Source organism: Coenobita brevimanus, unplaced genomic scaffold, assembly GCF_032717465.1.
Source record: "Coenobita brevimanus isolate Jiangsu-jjx unplaced genomic scaffold, ASM3271746v2 jjx.HiC_scaffold_131, whole genome shotgun sequence".
NCBI lineage: Eukaryota > Metazoa > Arthropoda > Malacostraca > Decapoda > Coenobitidae > Coenobita > Coenobita brevimanus.
Window position 1 is genome coordinate 123,824 of NW_027642133.1, and position 13,254 is coordinate 137,077.

Sequence of the window (13,254 nt, forward strand, 5' to 3'; positions counted from 1 at the left end):
CTTCCTCTACCTCTCCTACCAAGTGCCACCCACCCTGGTGTACCTCGTACTATTCCCTGTCTCCTATACACATGTCCTAGCCACTTCCATCGTGAGAACCTAACATATTCATCGACCGGCTGCACTCCCGTTATTTCTCTAATTCTACTATTTGGTATCCTTTCCTACCACTTAACTCCTAATATTCTTCTAAGTGCTTTATTTTCAAACAGCAAGAATTTACTTTCCATAGTCACTGTGCTGTACCAAGACTCGTGTCCATAAATTAAGATACTCCTAACCATTACCTTATAAAGTTTGATTTTTGTATGCACAGAAAAATTGTTATTATTCCAAATATTTTTAAGCATTCCCATTGCCTGATTAGCCTTCTTTAACCTTTCCTCAAATTCAAAGTTCAAAGAACCATCCTTGGCTAAATAAGTACCTAAATATTTAAACCTATCAACTTGCTTTACAACCATACCTCCAATTACACATTCCTGCGCATTTTCCATATTCATATTGATTATTTCAGTTTTTCCACAATTAATAACCAAACCCACCTAGCGACCTTCACTCACCAAACAGTCCAACACTCTCTGCATCTCTTCTGGCCCATCACAAATCAAAACTATATCATCTGCATAATCTAAATCCAAAAGTTTCCTGTTCTCTCCCCAAAGTATACATGCACCGGTTTCTGTTCCAACGCGTTTCATAATGTAATCAATGACCAATATAAATAGTAAAGGCGATAGAACACCACCTTGAATTACTCCGGACTTGACTTCAAACGAATCACTCAGACAACCATCAACCATCACTTTACAAAATGTGTCCTCATGCATGTTCATAATGACCCTCACAAACTCCTCTGGTATTCCATAATGTCTCATGATCTTCCCCATAGTCTCTCTTGAAACACTATCAAAAGCCTTTTCAAAATCAACAAAACAAAGACTTAACGGTACTCTCATTTCATTAACTTGCTGCATCAAATGCCTAACTATAAAGATCTGATCATTGCAACCACGTCCCTTTCTAAAACCAGCCTGTTCATCCCTCAGAATACCCTCAACCACCGGCTCTAACCTATTTAACAACACTCTACTGAAAACTTTCAAAGCTATCGATGACAAAGAGATTCCCCTCCAATTACCACATTCACTCAGGTCTCCCTTCTTCGGAACTTTAACAATTACACCATTCTTCCAAACTGATGGTAGTAACCCCATCACCCATATCTTATTGAATAGCTTGGTCAAGATCATTATTAATCTATCCCCCTCCACTTTAAACATTTCCGAAAATAAACCATCCTCCCCTGGTGCCTTATTATTCTTTAACTGTTTTACTGCTTTCTCCACTTCTGCAAGCCTCAACTCTCCTGTTTCTATATTTAAATCTTCCTGAGCAGATGGTATATCCTCTTCTGGAGGTATTGGTCTACTAAGAACTGTCTCAAAATGCTCTTTCCATCTATTTTTAATATCTCCATCTTTGGCCAATAAATTTCCTTCCCTGTCTCTAACTGGTATTTCCTTGCGTTTACCAGCATTACCACTCAGTTCTCTAATCGATTCATATGCTATTCTTTGACTCTGTCCATCATTTTTGTTTATTAAGATTTCAGTCTCTGCAACCTTTTCATCCACACATCTTTTATCTCTCCTAGCTAACCTTCTTACTTCTGAATTCAAACTCCAGTATGCAGCTCTTGCTAATTCAATCTCTCGTTCATCAACGCATTGCATCTCACTCTTCAATTTAGCCTCACCTCTCTTTTTTTATCATATCCCACGTTTCCTCTGATATCCATTTCTTTCTCCTGAATCTATGTCTCCTTCCAATCGTACATTCAGCAGTCTCATGCAAAAATTTGTTCACATCCTCCCACATCTCACCCACACTTCTCTCCCCCTCTTCCAACGTTTCCAACACCAAAAACCTATTTCTGCATTCTAATCTGAATTCCTCCTTTTCTTCTCCTTCCCTTCTAAGCTTAACAATATCGCATCTACCAACACCAGATTTTTCCTTCTTCTGATTTTTAAGTTTAAACTTTATTTTTGCAATGCTGAGTTGATGGTCACTACCAATACCTGCTCCCCGTTTAACATGAACATCTAGCAGAGAACTTCTATGCCTCCTACTGATAGCGATGTGATCAATCTGATTTTTATATTTTCCCTGTCATATGCTTTCTCCAAATCCATGAAAGCCGCATACAACTTCTTTCCCTTCTCTAGAAACTTTTCCACTAAAGATCTGAGAATGAATATCTGATCTACACAACCTCTTCCCTTCCTAAAGCCTCCCTGTTCTTCTCCAACTAATTTCTCTGTTCTTTCTCTAACTCTGTCAATAAGTATCCTACCATACACTTTTCCTATTATACTAAGAAGACAAATGCAGATTTTACAAGAGATGTAATATGATCTTTCCAAGATAAGTCCCGAGTAAATGAAACCCCAAGCATGTTCAAGGATGATGCAGGATTAAGCTGAATATTAATAAACATTAGTGGGTATACCTGTGGAAGATTTTGTCGGGTTGATAGGTGTAAGAACTGAGTCTTAGATGCATTAAAAACAACCATATTATTTTTAACCCAGTCAGAGATACGAGCCAAGTCAGACATTAGGTGTGCCATAGCCTCATCCCTTGTTTGTTGAAGTAACTGTTGAGATGGGCGTTGCGGGAACTGAATGGAAAGGTGAAGGGTGGAGTCATCAGCGTATGAGTGGATAGAGTTAGATGTACAGCTTAGAAGATCATTGATGAATAAAAGGAAGAGAGTTGGTGATAGGACAGAGCCCTGAGGAACACCATTGTTGATAGATCTAGGAGAAGAACGATGGCCGTCTACAACAGCGGCTACAGAACGACCAGAAAGGAAGCTAGCGATGAAGGCACAGATAGAAGGATAGAAACCATAGGAGGGCAGTTTGGAAATTAAAGATTTATGCCAGACTCGATTGAAAGCCTTTGAGATGTCAAGTGCAATGGCAAAGCTTTCGCCAAAGTCCCGAAATGAGGATGACCAGGAGTCTGAAAGGTAAGTGAGAAGATCGCCAGTGGAGCGTCCCTGACAGAACCCATACTGACGATCGGAAAGAAGGTTGTGATAGGAAAGATGCCTTAAAATTTTTCTATTGAGAATTGACTCGAAAACTTTTGAAATACAGGACGTTAAAGCAACTGGACGATAGTTGGAGGGTTGGGAGTGGTCACCCTTCTTTGGGACTGGCTGAAAGAGAGCAAACTTCCAGCAAGAAGGAAAGGTACAAGTTGACAGACAAAGGCGAAAGAGTTTGCCTAGGCAGGGTGTAAGCACAGAAGCACAGTTCTTGAGAACAACAGGAGGGTACTGTTGTGGCCTTTTCCAATAGCTCTCAAAGTTAGGGTATGTATGAAGGGGGGCCAGGGGAGAAGTCCATTATCCAGAAGGATCCACTATCCAGACATGCCGTTGGCTCTATTACGTCAGATAACCGAGGGATTACTGTAGTGATGTCTTTATTAAGTATGTAAATGTCTTGGGGAAAAAAAAAAGAATGAAAATCGTCCCAAATGGAGAACTTGGGGCTGGCTTAGGTAACATGAAACCCTTTAACATGTAAACATATGGCCTGATAAGGTGGAATTCTCATAAAGCAGGAGTTTCAGGGTACAGTACTGTATATCCGCATTATGTGAGTGCTCGCTGTATATGCAAATGGACTATATTTCCTCACTAGATTTGTTAATTTCTATCTACCTACCTACCAGCAGGCAAGGGTTAATACAGTATAGTATATAGCTGAAACCACAACTGCAATTACAGTACTCTGTATTCTGAAGCATTGTTTGTCTCATCATTTGCTGACATTTTTCTTACAGTATAAGCCATTTCTGTCACAAATGCCCCCTGGGGACATTGATGAATCCCCCTGGGGGCATCAATGACTCCCCTTGAGGATTAAATAATCCAAGGAAGGAAGGAGTTAATTGCAACTGAAATCCATCTATCTATCTATTGCCAGACGCCTCAATCCCGTTTGGGGTGGACACAAACAAATTGCCTCCAAGTCGCCCTGTCCCCCGCCATTTCACTGCCCTGCTCCCAACTCACACCTCCCTCTCTCATATACCTCTCCACCCCATCCCTCCATCTCATCCTCGGCCTCCCCCTCCCTCTTTCCCCCTCCACCTCACTCACATACACTCTCTTCGGCAGTCTTTCACCCTCCATCCTCTCCACAAGGCCAAACCACCTCAGTGTGTTCTTCATAACGCTCCCTATCACATCCACATCAACACCACAACGTTCCTTTATATCCTCATTCGTCAGCCTATCTCTCCATATGACTCCACAGGCTCCTCTTAAATAACTCATTTCCACGGCTCTCACTCTTGACTTGTGTCCTTCCAACAACATCCAAGCCACACTTCTGTACGTTAGAGTTGGTATCACAATACTGTCATGTTGTAACTTTTTCACTTCCATGCTCACTTCCCTGTTTCTTATCACTGCTTTCAAAGAACCAGCAACCTTTCTTCCCTGCTGTACCCTTTCAAGCACTTCACCCTCCAAACCTCCATCCTTACTCATCACACTACCCAAGTACTTAAACGTACTCACATTTTCCAATTCCTCACCATCCAACCTCGCTGTACATTCACTGACTTCACCTCTCTCAAAGACCATCACTTTACTCTTCCCTACATTCACCTTCAGATTCCGTTTCTTACACACTCTCTCAAACTCATCCACCAAGCCTTGCAGCTCCCCTTCGTCTTCACTCAACAACACAGTATCATCTGCAAACATCAGTACAGGGAGTTTCCAAACACTATCCTCTCTCACCAGGGCCACTCCAACATCCACTATCCTACCTTGTACCTCTTTTATTACCCCATCCATGTACAGATTGAACAACCATGGAGACATGAAACATCCCTGTTTCAACCCAACTTTCAAAGAGAAAAATTCACTTAGTTCACCATCCACACGCACTGCAGCCTTCGCACCATCATACATACTCTTCACAGCATTCAACAACTTCCCATCTACTCCATATATTCTTAACACTTTCCACAATCCTTGTCTATCCACCCTGTCATATGCTTTCTCCAAATCCATGAAAGCCGCATACAACTTCTTTCCCTTCTCTAGAAACTTTTCCACTAAAGATCTAAGAATGAATATCTGATCTACACAACCTCTTCCTTTCCTAAAGCCTCCCTGTTCTTCTCCAACTAATTTCTCTGTTCTTTCTCTAACTCTGTCAATAAGTATCCTACCATACACTTTTCCTATTATACTAAGAAGACAAATGCCCCTATGATTACCACACACTTCTTTTTCCCCTTTAACTTTGTACAAGGGAATAATTATACCTGACTTCCAATCCTCCGGGACTTTACCTTCCTCCCAGGCCAATCTGCACATCTTCCACATCCATTCTACTACTATCTCTCCCCCATGCTTCAGCATTTCACCACACACTCCATCAATTCCTGGGTCTTTCCCAGATTTAACTTTCTTCATTGCTTCCACAACTTCTATCCTACTGATTTCTTCCTGTCTTCTCACCTCCCTCCTTCTCCCAGCCATTCCCCAGCCACTTATACTCGCATTACTTCCATCCTCTACGTTCAACAATTCCTTAAAGTGTTCTCTCCATCTGCTCACTTTTTCTCCCTTCTCCACTAGTAATCTACCATTTTTATCTTTCACTCCCCTGCTAACTTCACTTCCACCCTGTCTTACTCTTTTCACCTCTTTTCAGAACATTTTCTTACAGTCCCTCCACTTTACACTCAAATTCCTTCCAAATTCCTCATCCACTCTCTTCTTACTAATCTTTTCACCTCTCTCTTTCTTTCTACATATAACTCTCTCTTCCGCCTCTCAACTTCTTCCACGCCCCTATTTCTCATCCATTCATTGTATGCTTTCTTCTTTTGTGCCACAGCCTGTTTCACCTCTTCAGTCCACCACGCTGTTCCTTGCACCCCCCTCCGTCTTCTCTTCCTTCCACACACCACATCACATGCTGCACATATTTCTTCTGTAAATATGCTACACACACCTTCCACGTCTCCCATCTGCTCCAACTCATATTTGCCCAATCGTTCCTCCACTTCTCTCTTATACTCTGCCTTTTTCTCATCCTCTTGTAACCTTTCCACTCTCCTTGCAACTACTCCTTCCTCTCACAGAAGAAAAAAAATCAACAAATGGTGAGATATAAACAGAAAATACCTCAAAATACAGTGCTTGAATTCCAGACGTGGTTTCTGCTAAATACTCACACTTACCGTTCTGACTGGGGCAGCTGCTGACGTGGAAATGTACCCCTCAACAGCTAGATATCATGATCCCACCAGGGTGACCACAAGCAATTCACCTCCATGTCACCGTCTCCTCTGCTATCAGGCACTGGAATGAATATTTTGTTTTTAATACCTTCAGTCTTCACTAGTTTAACTCACAGAGCAGGGATTTTTTTTTTTTTTCATGCCATCTCGTGATTATATTTAGCTTTGTATAGACTTCTGGAAGTGTAGGGGTTAGGCACAGCCTCACTGAACTCCTGCAATAGCAGAGACTTTGCATAAGTTGAATAAAATTGCCTTCTGGCACTATGAATAAACTGAAAAGGGCATCACAGGGATTGCAAGAGTTAAAGGGACTCGCTGAGTTTATATCCCCTATGTAAACAAACTACCCATTACAGTTTTTACACACATCCCCTCATTTTTTCCAGCCAATTAACCTACTATGCCTGCCCATGTACAGGATCACATTCGACCTTAAAACCTAAACAGATGGTGTGAATAGAACTGCTTACTCGAGTTTAAAGGGACATCTTGGTCACCTGGAGATACACACCGCCGTATATCATCCTTATAGCTAATAATTACAACTTACATCAGCCGACTACACCTCTCGATAATGACAGCAAACACTGATAAACACAGGGACATCTTGGTGACCTGGAGATACACACCGCCGTACATCATCCTTATAGCTAATAATTACAACTTACATCAGTCGACTACACCTCTTGATAATGACAGCAAACACTGATAAACACATGGGCATAAGAATTACCATAATAAGAAGTAGACTAACACCGTAAAGAATAAAATCTTCACTCACCTCCAGCCTCTCTCAACGTTGCTCCCACAATGCACCAGTGACGTCACACTGCAAATTAAACATTTACTTATTAAATTTTAAGAAGAAAATTTCGTGAATATATTATCAGGCTTTTAAACATTAATTTTCGTGCAAACTGAATAGAGAGGTAAGTAAAGTGTTTCTTGTTAAATTAAAGATAACCCCATGAATCAGTGGCATCATCATCTCTCTCTCTCAAATTCCATACACAGTACCAGAGTAGGATCACTATTTACTGTCCTCCCGATATATCTCTACAGTTTTACAAGGGGATTTAAAAATAAATGGCTTGGTGGTGGTGGCAGGGGATAAAATTTTGCAGATATCAGTCTCTAATCTGCTGCCATTCCCTACAGAACCTGAGCATAATAGACGAGAAATTAGCCCAGGTTGATGCAGCAATTCTTAACTCAAAATTGCCCCGAGAACAACTTTCTGAAGTTTGTCAAACATTTCATGCAACACCCTGTATGGGAAATTTGGATAAAATATTGGTGATATAATTCTCTAACTGTGTGCCATTCCCAACAGAATCTGAGCAGTCTAATGAGTCCACGCTTTGAAGGTTGGGTTGAAACAGGGATGTGTCATGTCTCCATGGTTGTTCAATCTGTACATGGATGGGGTAATAAAAGAGGTACAAGGTAGGGTAGTGGATGTTGGAGTGGCCCTGGTGAGAGAGGGTAGTGTCTGGAAACTCCCTGTACTGTTGTTTGCAAATGATACTGTGTTGTTAAGTGAAGACGAAGGAGAGCTGCAAGGCTTGGTGGGTGAGTTTGCTTTAGCATCGTGTTCTTCAACGTCTAACAAACAAACAAGACAGGGCCACCTAAGAAGGGGCGCTGGAGAGGGAAGCCTGCACGTGGTGGCACGGACACAACCAGAAGACTCCACAGCCTGGGTATACAAAAGTTCCCCCGCTCCTTCCCTAGCCCAGAAAAGGAGGATGGTGGACTGCAGGGGAAGGGCAACGCAGTCTGCAGTCCACCGAGTTTATGCCCCAATAAGCCTGAGGTGAAAACAACAGCTAGAAACGACGGTAATTCTGTGTGGTGTGTGTGTCTGTGTAACCTGCCCTTCATTCACCCCCTCCCCCTTTCCCTTCCCTCTCCCCCTCCCCTTACCCTTCCCCCCCTTCCCCTTCCACCCCACCACATCTCTTGGTCTCTAGTTTCTTTTCTCCATTTCCTCTTTCTTCTTCCTCCTCCATCTTTTTCTTCTCCTTCCTCCCCCTCTTCCACTCTCCCTTTCTTCCTCCTTCACCCCCTCTCTCTTCCTGTTTTTCTCTCTCACCCTACTTGTCTCCCCCTCCTTCGCTCTTCCCCTCCTCCCTCCTCTCTTTCCTCTACCATCTCTTTTTTCACTTCTCTCTCTCCCTTCTTCCTCCTGCCTCCCTCTCTTCTCTTCCCCTCTCGACTGACACTGTCTTCCTGTATCTGTCAGTCTCACTCTACATATATATAAACACGTACATACATATACAAACTTTCACACACACACACACACACACACTGATACATAAAAACAGATAGATATACAGACAGGTAAGTAGATACAAAGTTGGCTGTACTGTAGATAGGTAGATATATAGACAGACAGACAGACAGACAGCCAATTAGACTGATCAATATGGCTAGAGAAACACACAGGGACAGTTGAATATAAAACACAGACAGACCAAAGGAATTGATGTCCCTGGCAGCAACAACCCTTCTCCCTTTAGTTCTTATTCACTCCATTCACTTTAGACTCTTTCTCCTCCCTTTTCTCCCTCCCCATTCTTTCCTCCCTTCTCTCTTTCCCTCACCTTGTCCCCTGCTTACCCCTTTCGTTCGTTTTCCCCTTTTCACCTGCTCCCTCTTTCCTCTTAGTCTCCTGTTCCCTCTTTGTCTTCCCTTTGCCCTCCATATCTTTGTCCCTCCTCTTTATTCCTTCTCTCTCTCTTTACCTTCCCTTCTCCCTCCCTCTTTACCTTCCCTTCTCTCCTGTACCCTTCTCCCTTGAATCCTCATCTCTCTTTTAGCCTCTCTTACTTTCCTTCTTCCCCTGCTCCCTCTTTCCTCGCCCTCCCCAGGAAAAATATTCCAATATTATTAAAACACACAGTAAAGGATGCATGACATTTATTAGAATCATATTAACACTGTCATGAAGAGATACTGGACATGCAGACAAAAAGTGGATTCACATCAAAGGATATTATCATATTCTCCATTATTATGTGTACAGTTGGGGATAAGATGTAGTGCCAGTCACTTTGTTGCAGGCAGAGGAACCAGCATTCAAGTTTGTTTCTGAGGAAAGGTTCCAGCATACAATGTATGATGAGGACATCTGCAGTGCCATACTTGAAGTTGCAACCTCATTCCAACCTGAGGTAATCAAGCTCCTGAAGATGATCATTCCCAAGTTGGCTACTGGCTTTCAGAGGCAGAAGAGCAATATCTTCAGCTTTGAGGACTGACGAGTCTGCAGAAAGTTGTGTCACTCAGATGGATCCAAAGAAGTTGGAGAAGGCACGAGTCCACAACCTGAATGCAGAGTGCAGTGTGGGCTTTGTTAACTATGAGCTATCATGAAGAAGTGCCAAACAGCTTGGGAGTGCATCTGCAGCACAGGTGACAGCCACATCCTCAGACCTCATTGACCCAAGACAACCAGGGTCTTTCAGGAACTATGACAGAATCATCAGGAAAGGAGGAAGGACACCAGAAATCATGCTGCAAGAGGAACTGAAGTAGCAGGACCTGCAAGACATGGAGATTGCTAATGTTGCAGTAGATCATTGGAGAAACAAAGACCTTGATACACTGAAGGGAATGGGAGGCCCTTTGACATGTATGCAACGACTTATCTTGCTCTCGTGTTCCTGAACTTGATTCTTCTGAATTCTCTACTCTCTGGCTTTGGCTATCCTGTCATTCTCTGACTACATATATCCGTGATGTTTACTTATCCCCTAATTCTACTGACTATCAAAAATTCTTCGAATATCTTACTTTTACGATGGAACACATTCTATCCATTTCTCCTTTCTCTGAAATCTCCATTCTACGAGATTTCAATGTTCACCACCACCTTTGGCTCTCCTCTCCTTTCACTGAGCCACCAGGTGAACAAGCCTACATCTTTTCTATCCTTAATGACCTATAGCAGCTTGTACAGCACCCTATCCATATCCCTGACTGCCTTGGAGAGCGCTCCAACATACGTGACCTCTTCATTACAACTAATCCTTCTGCTAACACTGTTAATCTTTTCTCTCCATTGGGCTCCTCCGATCACAACCTTAACCTGTCCTGTCACTCCAGTACAGCTTGTGGTCCCTCCAAAGAAACAGCGACTGTGGCACTTTGGAGCTGCAGATTGGGAGGCCCTCAGGCAGTACTTCTTTGATTTTCCTTTGAATGATTATTGCTTCCATGGCCGTGAGCCATCTGAGGGTGCCTTGCGCATTACAGAGGTTATTCTCTCAGGCATGGAAGCATACATTCCTTTCTCATACCCTTTGACTAATGCAACAAAGCCTTGGTTTAATCACGCTTGTTCTAATGCTGTCCGCAACAAGGAGCAGACCTATAAAAGGTACCAGCGCCAACCCATCCCTGAATCACATCTTTTTTATGTTTCTGCCCGGAATCGTACTAAGTCTGTTCTTCGCTCTGCTAAAAATAATTTCATCCACACTAAATGCTCTCAACTTTCCAACTTGAATTCTTCCCGCTCCTTCTGGCACCTTGCCAAAAACCTTTCTAACAACTTTACCTCATCATCCTTCCCTCCTCTTTTCTACTCTGATGGCTGTTCCTCCATCACTTCTACCCTCTGACCTCCTCATGGCTGACATTAAAATTTCTTCAGCTGATGTATTTTCTGCCATCACTGGCCTCAGTACTAACAAGGCATATGGGCCTGATGGAGTCCCTCCTGTTGTCCTCAAGAACTGTGCTTCTGTGCTTACACCCTGCCTAGGTAAACTCTTTCACCATTGTCTTTCAACTTGTACCTTTCCTTCTTGCTGGAAGTTTGCTCTCATTCAGCCTGTCCCAAAGAAGGATGACCATTCCCAACCCTCAAACTATCATCCAATTGCTATAACATCCTGTATCTCAAAAGTTTCTGAGTCTATTCTTAACAGAAAAATTTTAAGGCATCTTTCCTAACACAACCTTCTTTCTGATCGTCAGTATGGGTTCCGTCAGGGACACTCAACTGGCGATCTTCTCACCTACCTTTCAGGCTCTTGGTCATCCTCCTTTCGGGACACTGGCGAAAGCTTTAACATTGCACTTGACATCTCAAAGGCTTTCGATCAAGTCTGGCACTAATCCTTAATTTCCAAACTGCCCTCCTACGGTTTCTATCCTTCCATCTGTGCCTTCATCTACAGCCTCCTTTCTGGTCATTCTATAGCTGCTGTTGTAGACAGCCATTGTTCTTCTCCTAGATCTATTAACAGTGGTCTTCCTCAGGGCTGACCTATCACCAACTCTCTTCCTTTTACTCATCACTGATCTAAGCTGTACATCTAACCCTATTCACTCGTATGCTGATGATTCCACCCTTCACCTTTCCATTCGGTTCCCGCAACGTCCATCCCAGCAGTTACTTCAACAAACAAGGGATGAGGCTATGGCACTCTCATGTCTGACCTGGCTTGTATCTCTGACTGGGGTAAAAATAATCTTGTTTTTAATGCATCTAAAACTCAGTTTGTACACCTATCAACCTGACAGAATCTTCCACAAGAGTACCCACTAAAATTTAATAATATCCAGCATTATCCTTGAACATGCTTGGGGTTTCATTCACTCGGGATTTAACTTGGAAAGATCATACTACATCTCTGGTAAAATCAGCTTCCAAGAGATTAGGTGTGCTAAGCCGACTCCGTTCTTTCTTTACCCCTGCACAATTGTTGTCTCTATACAGGAGTTTTATCTGCCCCTGTGTGGAGCACAACTCTCATGTGTGGGAAGGCTCCCCACATACAGTTCTTCTCAATAGGGTGGAGTCAAAGGCTTTTCGTCTCATTAACTCTCCTCCTCTTACTGACTCCCTTCAACCTCTGCTTCTTCACCACACTGTTGCATCTTTATCTCTTTTCTATCGCTACTTTAATGGTCACTGCTCCTCTGAACTGTCTGCATGCATCCCTCCACCTCTACGACGGCCGCGTAGCACCCATCTAGCAGCAAACTCTCATCCCTTTTCTGTCCAACTCTCTAATGAAAGAGTTAACCATTACTCCCAGTCCTTCATTTATGCAACAGGTCAACTCTGGAACTGTCTCCCTCTGTCTGTATTTCCTGCTGCCTATGATCTCCAGTCTTTCAAGCGCAGTGTGTCCAGGCATCTCGAAATGATCGGATCTTGAATTTGGCTCTCTCTTGTATTTTGTTTTTCTCTTGGAGGGAACTGTTATTGCGGGCTCATGGCCTTTGGTTCCTTCTTCCTCGCATTAAATAAAAAAAAAGTGTCTCATAATTTTAATTCCTTAGTTACACTAACTTTGTGATACGTCAGTAATGCGTCAGCTTTTGAGAGGAGTGCTAAAGTTGTGTCTCAAGAAACACACAAAAACTGGTGCTCAAATATAGGCTTTAAGGAAGAAAGAAGACAAACCATAAATGCAGTAAGTCCTTGATATATGTTGCCTCTTTTTTTATGCCCTCCCACTTTTTTTTGTTTTTTTCCAGCACAAGAGAAAAAATACTGACTGTTAAAAGTTCCATGGCCACTATTAAAGCTGACTTGCCAATTTCACCCAGTTTACATTAATAGTTACATTTTTTAAAAAATTGTGGTATTATGAAACATACCCATGACATGTACCAAGGACCTTCTGTATCTAAGACTAATGAAAAAAGATTGTGAAACTGCCAAACTAGCTTTAAGGCAATACTGAGTTCCTTTATTTTATTCTATCTATTGACAGATGCCTCAATCCCGTACAGGTGGCCACAAACATATCGCCTCCATGTTGCCCTGTCCCCCACCATTTCACTGCCCTGCTCCCAACTCACACCCCCCTGTCTCATATACAGTACCTCTTCACTCCATAATACTTTTCACTGCTCTCCCACGAGACCCCCTGACAT